This window comes from Ambystoma mexicanum, chromosome 4p (genome assembly GCF_040938575.1).
Source record: "Ambystoma mexicanum isolate Mex_15411 chromosome 4p, UKY_AmexF1_1, whole genome shotgun sequence".
NCBI lineage: Eukaryota > Metazoa > Chordata > Amphibia > Caudata > Ambystomatidae > Ambystoma > Ambystoma mexicanum.
The window spans coordinates 1,162,744,339-1,162,756,714 of NC_090927.1; the positions used below are offsets into that span (position 1 = coordinate 1,162,744,339).

At 47.1% G+C, this 12,376-nt stretch overlaps 1 protein-coding gene across 2 annotated transcripts in view; it reads left to right on the forward strand.

Annotated features, from left to right (window-relative positions):
* The window catches only part of ESR1 (estrogen receptor 1), a 2,052,928-nt gene that overhangs the window by 1,649,968 nt on the left and 390,584 nt on the right, over positions 1 to 12,376 (forward strand). The window lies entirely within an intron of this gene.

Below are 12,376 nucleotides of genomic sequence, written 5' to 3' on the forward strand. Positions count from 1 at the left end.
CAGTGTCCACAGTTTTCTCAGTGTGCCTCATGTTCGCTAGTGAGTGCCAATATTTCTTCTGTTTACATCTTGTGCCCTCACCCATTAGTGGTTCTGAACAGTAGTGTCCTGCAGCTGTTGGTGACAGGTGGTACTGGCAGGTCATCTTCTGGCACTGATGACGTGATTGCCTTCATAGCATCAGGCTCAAAGCTGGCCATAGTGTGTCATACATCCTGTGTCTATGTTCAAACCTGTATTTTTTAGGTTGAGTGTCTTTAGGAATTCTATAAGACCTGACAATATATTGGGGCAAATTTCCTCTTGAGGCAAATATTTGCATTAGCACTCATGTACCAAAAGTCTCTTTCTTGTTTCTTTCGCCTTTTACCTCTGTGACAACCCGTTGTTGTGCCTGTAGTTTCCTTACAATTTTCTTGTCAACAAATGATATTTGGCTTTCTAATTCAAGGTTAATCCAATTCCCGAATCCACACTAGTGATAAAGTAGCTCTCGATGGGAATCCACAGCATAATCGGCCAAAGAGAGACATTCACTAAAGGATTTCCACAATACGTTATTGCAGGCTGCACATGCAAAGGTTTGTGTGCATGAAGGAGGATGAATGTGTCTTGCCCCACAAGTGCATGCACATTGTGGGACAGAGGAAGGGGAAGGGACCAGCAGGTATTCCTGACATACGATATTTCCATATTGGCATTTGGAAGTGTTTTTGGCATAGGAAGATTTTACTGGTTTGGGAAACTGCAGATGGCATATCTCAGACTCTATGTAAGAAATAGCTTTATCATTTTGTGACATTTAAAACGAGTAAATACATGTGTCTTCTACTGAAATGGTTGTTGCATTCCCGCAAGAGCTTGTTTTCTGTGAAATTCAAAATTGATCATTTGTGTTTGTCACTTCTGTCTATAGTTATTTGACTGAGTCTCTTATATTTTCCCAAAAATCCTTTTTCATCATATGGTAAATATAGTGGGCCAGATACTCAAAATATTTTTGGGGCAATTGATCAGGCGCGCATCTCATCACTTGTGCCAAAAAATGAATGTGTGCATTGTATATATAATCGCATTCAAACGGCCTTTTTCAACCCCTATGCACATTTGCGCAAATAAAGAGTGTGTTTGTCCGCATTTCAATGCCCATGCCAAATTCACAAACACGATGCAAATTAAATTCACTGAAAACAAATGCATTTCCCTGTGCATTCTTGTAGCTGGTGAGGGGGATGCGCAATATGTGGCAATGTAATTTCTGACCCTGTCATGTATTGTTTTATCGGGGAACAGCGACCGATTTGAACCACTGCTGTCCAACTTGCATTTCTGTCCCCAAAACAGGGATAGACATGACTTTTTTATTTTTTGGGACTTTTTCAATGAAAGGGCCAGTCATTGTGATATGTGCTCCCAGCACCTCATGGGTGCTGGGAGCCTGTCATGCATTATTTTCGGGAGTGTGCTCCCAACAATAATGTATGCAAGGGGCTGGCCATCATTTGCCACGCAACCACCTGGAAATGCTGGGGTTACCTTTGCGAATAAAGTGACCTGCACATTTCTTAAAGTGGTGCAAGTAAAAAGAGGTAATTCTCTTCCTTTTATTTGCCTACTTTTTGAGAAGTTGGCACATATACTTAAGATGACTGCCATATTTGATATAATTTACTCTGCACAGGCCCCTCTGTGGTGAGAGAAATATAACTGCTCGAAGTATAGTGTTAAATAGGTCGTTCTAAACCATGTGCGAAATTTCTTTTTTTAAAGGACATGTGTACTGTGCATGCCCAATTTCCTTTAAAGAAACTACAAAACAAAATGGCCGGTGACAGAAGCAGGAAAAGGACGCAAGTACCTTTTCTGATTTCTATGATGAGGGTACATGGCCAGAAAGTGGGAACAAAACCGGTGGTCAGGTGAGGGGGGCTGCTGGGAGACACAGGGGGTTGCAGGGATAAAAGGGATAGTGGAATGAGGAACCAAGGAGCAATGTCTGAGAATAGATGACGGCTTACGGGAGTTGCGCAGGAGAAAGGGATGGAACACTAACTTACACCGGCAGAAATAGTCCAAGTTCCTACCCTCCTGATTGGCTGAAACCACTCCCCCAGGTGCTACTTAATTATTGCTACTTATGAACGGTGGTAAAATGTACCATTTGGCCCTTTTTTTTCGAAGATTCTCTTGTGGAAGAACATCTCCAAAGGGCCACTTTGGCATTTTCTGGCTTGCTCGCTTAGCTCCATCATGTGTTAGTAATAAAAAAGGAACAGAAATGAAAAACACAAAAACACAGATAGTTAAAGGGGATCGGTAGGTTATAGATCAGTGGGCTTAGGAAGTGGACGTTTAGTAGATGGTAAGGGTTCCCCCTTCATGAAACCAATAGCAATGCGTACTTTGAAACCAAACAATTCTTTTTATAAAGACAAATCCATTGCGGTCTTATCACAGAAAAGTGCCTGATCTTTGCATGCAATTTGGTGTGAGCATTTACATACCATCATTTTCAAGATATACCAGTCGCCAAAGAGCAAGGAGCTAAGGGTGACGTTTGATTTAATTTGCATAATATACAAAACCATCATTTTAACCAGGTAGCTTTATTTTACAAATGCTGCTTTTCTGGGATGTTTTTACCGATTTACCTATTTTTGTTATTGGTCGAATTCTGGTCCCGATGGTGTCATCTGCTAGATAGTATTAAAGGGACTAGCAACCCATGCAGCTCCTATGGTGTTTTATTATTTGGCATTTGGAACGCTGGCCAAAAGTATTCTCTTAAGGTAGGACGGATCCGTCACTTAATGGTGTTGATAGTGAGTGTCCATAAGTGGGAGGCGGGCACGCGCAGATGTGGTTTCTCTGACTCGTCATCCTTAGGGAACATAGCTGCACTTTATTGATGAGCCTCAACAAAGCTGACATGTGTTGAGATTTGTATGCAGTCCTGCACAGAGGGCATATGGTCATGTGGTTGATGCTGAAATGTTCCATTTCGGGACAGAACCTAGAACGATTGCTTATGGCTGCATATGGTTGTTCCCATTTTGTAATGGCACAGATGGCCCAACACAGTGGAATGTTATGCTACCCAAGAGGAACTACCAGTGGCTATGATTTATTCATAGCTTTGATCATTTCAAAGTTTTAACAGCCACCAATCCAAGAGCTGTAAATTCAAGGAGGGGCTCCCATCGCTACATAATTTCAACCATTACGGTTCATTTGGTACCTGATTGGGGACTGATTGAGGAACTATTCATGTTTTTTTCGCTGACTCCCTTTGCTATCAAAATCAGGCAGTCCCTTTAAGAACGCTGAGGCTGCTGGGAGCTTACATGCCAGCAGTGAATATTCAAATATGATCTAAAGTTGAATTTAATTTTATGTTTTAGTGTTCAAATTGATAACTGAACTGTTGCTTTTCCTCTTGAGACTATTTTCAAATCTTAAATTGTATTAAAACCGAGTGTATCAGTCACGGCACGCTCTATCAGGACACATCGTTCACCCAAGGCCGAAACGAGATGGGCCAGAATACACCTGAAACAAGTTTGGCCATTGCTCCAGAATGTGTATTTTAGAGGCGCTTTTCAGGCCACTCCTTGACACCACTCCGAAGTGTAAGTCAGCATCAGGCAGCATGCCATGTTCTCCACGTGATTCCTGCTCATTTCCTAGCTCAGGGGCAACATGCCGGCCTTAGAAACAAGACAGCAGAGAGCACCACAGGTTCGATCCCCGGGTCCGCGCTTAGAAACCTCTGGGTATTAAGCGCGTTATCATTCCTTTTTCACCAGATTGGAAATCACTCACTGCACCATGGAATTACTCGATTCTTTGACTGTCTACCTTGAATTTTAGAAACCGTAAGAACATTTCTCGTATATCCATGCATTTTGCAAATTGATATATAGTACACAACTTGGCAACAGGATATTTATATCGTGTAAAGCATTTCTGCGTATTGTTGAGCTTCATCTATTTTATGCAATTACATTCTTTCGCTGTTGCTGTCAGAACTCCAGTTGAGATGTCAAAGCGCAGTATCAAGGTCAGGCTTGTCTTGTCCACATGCAGAATTACATCAGTTACTTTGACATTTCGTTTTTAAAATAAAAATATGATCACAAATGTGCGTGCAATTCTTTTCTAACTTCAAAAAACAACTTCCAAAATTACTTTTTTAGGGTTTTATCTGAGACTCTTTAGTGCACAAAATAAAGTGTATTTACAACATTGCTGCTTCAGAGCAACCATTAGATAAATACGTGATAGAAAATCGAGCAATATAGCCAACCTGGTTGCTTAGCAATAGATTTAAAATCGCCTGTCTAGGCACTGCCACTTTCTGCTGCAATGGGCTTTAATACAGTCAACCCTCCCCATCTTAAAACCACAAGATCTTCCTGGCAGATCATAAAATTATATGTTACACACCATAGTACTTTACTGTGCTTATCTCAGCCATCGTTATGTCCACTTTTGTGACATTTACGTCACAGACCGATTGAACAAAGGGTATTACCCCGCATTTGGCAATTAGGGAAATTGGATGTAATGATGCCATGTGCGTGGACCCCAATCTTTAAAATTTCACTTTTGTGTGCAATCTTAAAAACCTCTGTCTCTCGGATGTTTAGCATCTAAAGCTATGGTAGGGGGACGGGGACCAGCATTCCAGCAAGGGGGAAGCACAGAAAAGACAGCTATTCAACAAAATGATTATGGGGACATAACTAGGGATGGGTGAATCTAAATTACTCGGCTCGAATACTGGTTCGAACCTTTGAAGAAAAGATCTGAATCAGCACCAGCCATCTGAGCCTCCATGGAGATGGTTTGAGAGTCAAATAGAGGCAGGTCAGTACATGGCCAGTTCAGCTAGAATTGGCTCAACACTTTATGAGCCATAGGGTTCCGTTGCTCGATTTGGTTTTAAAAAAAAAATGTGTTAACTCCAAATGGATTTTAAGAAAGGATGGGGCAGATTCTTAAAACCCTTTTTGGTTCATCTCATCAATTGGGCCCAAAAAAGCGGGCCCTATTCTCAAAGGGCGTTCGATTGTGTGCATAACAGATGCAGACATTCAGATGCCCTTTTTCCACCCCATTGCATATTTACCCAAAAAACAAGCATTTCTGCACATTTCAAAGTGCACCCGACTCTACAAATGCAAGGCTCTTTGAAATGTGCATAAAATAGTCACACCGCCCTGTGCCTTATTGTAACAGGCACAAGGGGCTGCACAATGCATAACAGAGTCACGTCCGACCCTGTCAAGCATTTTCTTATCAATGGATCAGTCATTGTGTAAACTACTGCTGGCCAATTTGCATATCTAATCCTCAAAAGGAGATAGAATTATTTTTTCTTTACCATGTGGGTGCAGTGAGCCTGTCATACATTAGCGTCTGGCGTATGCTCCCAACACTAATGAGTTTAAGTGGTCTGGCCAATGCATCAATTTCACTGTCCCACAACCCCCTGACTGAAATGTGCAGGTTACCTTTGAGGAAGGGGTGGTCTTTTTTGGCACTTCTGTGTCTCATTACTTATGCTAAAAAAAAGTTCTGCCTGTTCTCAAAAGGTGTCAAAATGTGCACATGATATTTGCAGTAATGAAGCTGAAGGTAGCTCTTCCACTTAATCTCCAAAATTTGGCAGAATTACAACTTGGTAATTCCGCCGAAGGAAATACCAGTCAAACGGTGCAGGAAAAATGGAGGTAACGGAATTACCTCCACTATTTTCCAGCATCGCCAAACTTGTCTCTACATCTTGTTTTTCCCTATCCTAGCTTCCTTAAAATTGGATTGATAAGGTGCAGAAGGCAGGACATCTAGTGTTTCCATTCTGTTCATGATGTATAACAAACAAGAAAACGACTGCCTACTCAGGCCATATTGAGTATCACACAAGATTAGAAACTCACTTAAACATTTTGACATACTCAATTGCATTGTAATGCAGTTATGCAATCGAGTCTGTAACAGTATCATTTCTGTTTTCCTTCTTTTGGTGGTTGTAGTGTAGATGTGTGCAGAGCGATCAACCTGTTGCTGTAAGATCTAAAAACAAAGCCACTCAAAGCCAATACGCTTTCTCTATTAGTTTGTGTTTGCCATTTCTAAATGACATGGCAGTTTTATGTGTGAATACACTTGATGCGGGACAGTAAAACTGACTTTATATGTTATACTTTATATAGAGTTTGAATTCTGCAAAGCTAGTAATATTATTAGTTGTCTTAAAAGTGCATCAACTAACAGTGAAAAAGAAGCCCCAAAATGTGTAAAATAATTCATATCTACTGACCCCTCCAATAGGTAATCTATGACTTTCATTAACTTTGCTTGATTGCTCTGACAAGGATGGTGTCCCTTCCTCTTATAGCAAGACAAAACAAGTGATGGCTGGAAGGTGTAGATTTTATCTTAACCTTGGGCTTCACTGTGGGTAACCCTCCAGATCATAATTCTTTGCCTGCCAAACCATTACAAAAGAGAAAGACCATATGCAAATCAGACTTGGCCCCACCCCAAAAGGGGCAGCCTGTATTGCTTGGTCACATCCCTTCTGCACGAGACCACAAGCATCTCTAGACATGTTTTGGCCTTTTGGGGCTTCATCGGTGAGGAGTAGCTTCGGTCTGTTGGTCCAGCAGGCACAGATCCATGTCTGGGCATACCCATCCCACTCTGGTGACTGTAGCAAAACAAAAGAGATGATGATAGGAAAGTTTAGATTTGATCTTAACCTCTGGCATTACACTGGGCAACCCTTCAGACCATTGTTCTTTGCCTGCCAATCCATTACAAAAGGGGTGTAAAGTAGGCACTGGAAAGCTCCAGCACTAGCGGAACAGGCAGGCCGGGAAGTCCTGTGCCCAATAACAGAAATAGTCAAGGTAAATTGCAAAGGCCTGTTTTATTATTCATCTGTATAAAACAGGGACAGCAAACAGCATGCAACTCGTGAAGCTCTCTGTCTCTCTCTACAATACGAAACAATGGGTAATAAACCAAAAATGCGTCATAATGATGTTATACTGTAATCTTGACTACAAAAACCTACGAGTCGGGGGATTGGTTAGGGGAATTGTTTGCATATTAGATGCATAGTTGTTAGCCTTTTCATTGGTCATTACTATCTGATGGCCACCCTTGTACCACCTCTAAATTGATAAACATAAGAAAAACATCACCTTAGAAGCAGGTAATTGGCCATTGCAACAATTATATAGTGCCATCATTTTGAAATCTGTGATTGGTTGGCTTTGGTCTTGCCAACCTCTGACATTTGGGAGGTCATCATCATATGAGCAAAAATAGTGGTAGGAGGTGTGATAGCAAGGAATTGCTTCTTTTACTTGAATAAGACACCATCCCTGATTTGCAAGGCCACACAACAGAGTATCTAGCTTTAAACTTGGCCTTGTTCAAGGCTTCTCGTTCTGAGAATCTGTGGAGATTCGAGGCAGGTGTCTATTAGTCTGGAGCTTAATAAATGGACACTGTTCTGCAATCACAGGTCACGTGTGAGGAGACCACGTTTTGAATTATTCTGCTTGGCTTTTATCAGGGTTTGACCTCATATTAATGCAGATTTATTTGCCTCTTTGCCCACTGTAGACTTGTTTGAGCTATCCTTCTTCCAGTATTAGAAGTCTAATGAATGGGCGCTTGGCATGGAAAGGCTGTTTATTCTTTTACCTAATCTAAGACTTTGTTCTTCTTGTGTTTCAGCATATACATTGATTATATTATGTTAATAATGTCTTATGGTGAAGGTAACATTCTTCATGTCTAAATGCAAGTTTGACCCAATGTTTGCGTTTCTTCATGGTGAGTGCATATTTACTTCATGTCTAGTGCATCTACGTGTCAGTTTGGCAGTAATTTCACTTGCTCTCGTCATCTCTGATTACAGCCTGCTCATTTCTTCTTGAATTTGCAGACTCATCCCTTCTTCTATTGTTCCAGGATAAGGTTGGTAGGGTTGCCTTAGTAAATAGCATTTCGAGGGGATTGGGTCCTCCGACGTATTCCATATCTATGACATGTAATCACCACAGCTGTGCTGCTTCGGAAACTTTTTTCGGCGTCTGCGTCCTGCGTCGATGACGTCAATGCGCCGTCGTCGAGGGCCTCCTCCGACGTCATCCGATGTGATAAGTAGGACGCACGACGCCCGTAGCCTTAGTTCCGTTTTTTCCGCGAACGTGTTGCTTCGTGAATCTCGGTTAACGCCTTGACTCTTTGGAGTTCTGTTCTTCTCGGTTCTTCGAACCTGTTCGTTTTGTGAAAATCCTTTGTGTGAAGATGTCTTCTACTTCGTCTTCGACCCCGCGTCCGGGTTTCAAGAAGTGCGGGGAGTGTGGGTCCAAGATGTCGGTGACGGACTCGCACGATGCCTGCCTCTGGTGCCTCGGAGAGGCCCACGACACGGATGACTGTATCGACTGCCAGTCGCTCACGTCCAAAGCCTTACGCGAACGTAAGAAGAAGTTGTCGGTAGGTCAGGTGTCCAAGCCCAGGAAGTCGAAGTCTGCGGGGCTTTCGACGGATGATTCGAGGGGTGACTCTCCGCGTCATCGTCAGAAGTCTCGTGGGTCTCCTTCTAGGAGTCGGTCTCGCCACTCCTCAGCCTCTTCGAGGCATTCTCGGAAGCGCCAACACCGGTCGTCTTCCAGGTCCTCTTCGGAGGACTCTGCCTGGCACGTCGCTTACCCCACCAGCCATGCGACGCCGGAGGAATGGGCTTCCTTCTGGAAGAAAATGCTGGCGATTCTTGAGTCGCAGGGTACTAAGCCGTCCGCGCCCCCGAGTGGGGTCAGTCGTGGGAGGTCGAGAGACACCGCTCGCAAGAGTGGTCGGCACGAGTCACGGGAGAGGTCCCGTTCGGACAAGGAGACTCGTTCTCGACGTACCCGTTCCAGGACCCGGTCCTCGACGTGTTCGAGACCGTGTGCACCTGTGAGGTCTTCGAGGAAGACATCGACGTCTGAGGCGTCGAGGGCGTCGACAGGCTTTCTCGAGGCTCCGGCTCCGAGGAAGTCGTCGAAGCCGTCGACGCTCAGGTCGTCGAGGGACACGCTCGGGGCTCCGGCCTTGAGGGCTGTGTCGACGCCGCCGATGCTGGAGGCGCTGCATCTGACGTCGACGCCTATTTCCTCGATGTCGACGCCGATCCTCTCGGCGCCGATGCCGGTTCTCTCGACGCCGGCGCCGATTCGCTCAACGCCATCGACGCCTTTCGTGTCGGAGGTACCCCGTGGCACGGGAGAACCCCCTAGGAAGGCTCTGGTTAAGAGCAAGCACTCTCGGGTGCCTTCTTTTCGCCACCTGGACTATATTTCAGAGGCGGATGAGGATTCTGATGGCCTGGTTCCTAGTCAGGTTCCAGATGAAATTGTCTCGGGCCATAGTCAGTTTGACGATTTGAGACAGTCACTGCATGATGCCAGTGGACGGGACAACTCTCCGGAGGTGGAGTTTTGTAGGCCTGAGCCTGGCTCTCATGCCGATTCCTCGTACCGGCACCTTATGGCTAGGGTTTCTGAGTACTTGGGATGGTCTGCTCCCCCAGGGGAGTTTGTGCAGGATGATCTGACGGACATCCTTGATGTTGGTCCCCCAACTGATCCGGTACTGCCGTTCCATATGGCTTTACAGAGAAGGGTGGCGGCGGCTTGGACTGCTCCGGAGAGTCTCCCGGCGGTAGGCAGATCCTTGTCGCGAAAATACCGTCCAGCCAGTAGCGACCCCTGCTACTTGACCAGGCACCCCACTCCGGAGAGTTTGGTGGTGCAGGCGGCCACGGCCCCGGCAAAGCAGGCGTCGTACCCTACCATCCCTCCTGATAGGGACGACAAACGTTTTGATGGCTGGGCGAAGAAAGTGTTTTCTTCTGGTGGTATGGCGCTTCAGGCGGCCAACTCCATTTGTGCCTTGTCTCGTTTCACACACACTCTGTGGAACTGTGTTGCATTAGCGGCTGAACAAATTCCCGAAGGGGACGAACGGGATGGTTGCCTTGCTATGGTCCAGGATGGTAAGGATGCCATGTGTGAGTCCGTTCAGTCGGGTTTGGACTTAGCTGAATGCGTCAGTCGGTCCATGGCGGCGAGCACCGTAATACGCAGGTTTGCTTGGTTGCGGAAGTCGGGGTTTGCTCCTGATGTGCAGTCCCGGCTCCTCAACATGCCCTTTGACGGTGAACACCTTTTTGGCAGCAAAGCTGACGAGAGCCTTGAGAGGTTGCAGACCTCAAAAGCTGCAGCAAAGTCATTGGGCGTGGCAGTTCGCCAACCTCCGCCTTTTCGTCCTAGGGGACAGCAGTGGAGGGTTGGTTCCTTTCGCTATTACTCCTTCAGTAAAGCGAGAGGAGCTGGCAGTCAAGGAGGCCAACGCAGGGGTACCAGAGGTGGACGACAGGGTACCCGTGGTGCCAAGGCCGCTCGGGCAGTTGCTTCTTTGCCCTCAGGTAACGCCGCAGCCGCTCCCATTCAGTCATGAGGCCATGTCCCATGGTTCGCCGGTTGGGGGAAGGCTGGTGCAGCATCTTGTAGAGTGGCAAGCCATTACTTCAGATGTGTGGGTTCTGGAGATCATAACCCACGGCTACTGTCTTCCCTTTCGGCACAGGCCTCGCGACAATCCACCGGGGAACCTCTCTTTGCAGAGTCCGGATCCGCTCCTTGCGCAGGAAATTCAAGCCCTGCTGGAGAAAGGCGCCATAGAACTGGTGCCTGTAGCGGAGAGGAACAAGGGATGGTATTTCCCTTATTTTTTGATTTCGAAGAAAGACGGGGGATTGAGACCCATCATGGACTTGCGCGGTTTGAACAAACTCTTCAGGAAGGACAAGTTCAAGATGGTTACTCTCTCTCAAGTCCTCCAGGCCCTTCAGCTTCAGGACTGGTTGGTCTCACTCGACCTCAAGGATGCTTACTTCCATGTGCCGATCCATCCCAAGCACAAGAAGTACCTGAGGTTCGCGGTTGGCGACTCGCACTTTCAGTTTCGGGTCCTGCTGTTCGGATTGACCTCCGCCCCGAGGGTTTTCACCAAGCTCATGGTGGTGGTGGCAGCGCATCTCAGGCAAGGGGGGATTCACGTCTACCCCTACCTGGTCGATTGGTTGATCAGGGGGAGCTCTCCCGAGCAAGTCCTGGATCATCTGTCCGTCACCTGCCACTCCCTTCACAGGCTGGGCTTCTCCCTCAATTTAAAGAAGTCCCATTTGATGCCAACACAGCGGCTCCAGTACATCGGAGCAGTGCTCGACACTTCCCTGGGGCAGTGTTTTCCTCCCCAGGTGAGGGCTCTTCACATTCAGAAGATGGTGCACAAGTTTCAGCATGCCCAGACGCTCCCAGCGTTCGAGTTCTTGAGGTTGCTCGGCCTCATGGCATCCTGCATTCTTCTGGTGCCAGAGGCTCGCCTGCGGATGAGATCTTTGCAGTGGGCGCTCAAGACGCAATGGTCGCAGTCCTCCGGCAGGATGTCGGACCCGGTTCAGGTGCCGCCCTCGGTCGCCCGGGACCTTCTGTGGTGGGCCGTCGAAGGCAACTTGATGAAGGGGGATCCATTTTGGCTTCCCTGGCCGGAGGTGACGATCGTGACGGATGCATCCCTCACGGGTTGGGGAGCTCATGCCAACGGGCTGACAGTCAGCGGTCGTTGGTCTCCATCAGAGTCCAGACTCCATATCAATCTGTTGGAGCTGAGAGCCGTCAGGCTAGCCCTGAAGGCTTTTCTGCCGACTGTGCGAGGAAAGAGTGTCCTGATCCTGACGGACAACACAGTGGCCATGCACTACCTCAACAAAAAGGGGGGGGCAGGGTCACTTCCTCTGTGCAGGGAGGCGATGCAGCTCGAGTTCTGGGCCATCCAGCTGGAAGTTTCGATCTCGGCAGTTCATCTGGCTGGAGACGAAAACGTGACGGCGGACGCTCTGAGCAGGCAGAGCACGATCTCTCACGAGTGGGAGTTGGCTCAGGAGATTCTCCTGGAGTTCTTCGCCCTTTGGGGGACCCCTCAAGTGGATCTCTTCGCCTCCAGTGTCAACCGGAAGTGCAAAAGGTTTTGCTCGCGGGAATTTCCTCCAAAAGGAGCCTTAGGAGACGCGTTCGTGGTGGAGTGGTCATTCCCGCTGCTGTACGCATTTCCTCTAGTCCCCGTCATCCCGCAAGTGCTGCGGAGGTTACGGAAGTTCGGTTCCCGGATGATCCTCATTGCTCCGGCGTGGGCTCGGAGGACGTGGTACCCGGACCTTCTCGGCTTGTCCATCTGCCCTCCGCGTCGTCTTCCCTACCGAGACGATCTGCTCTCACGGGAGGGGGGTCAGGTTCTCCATCCAGAG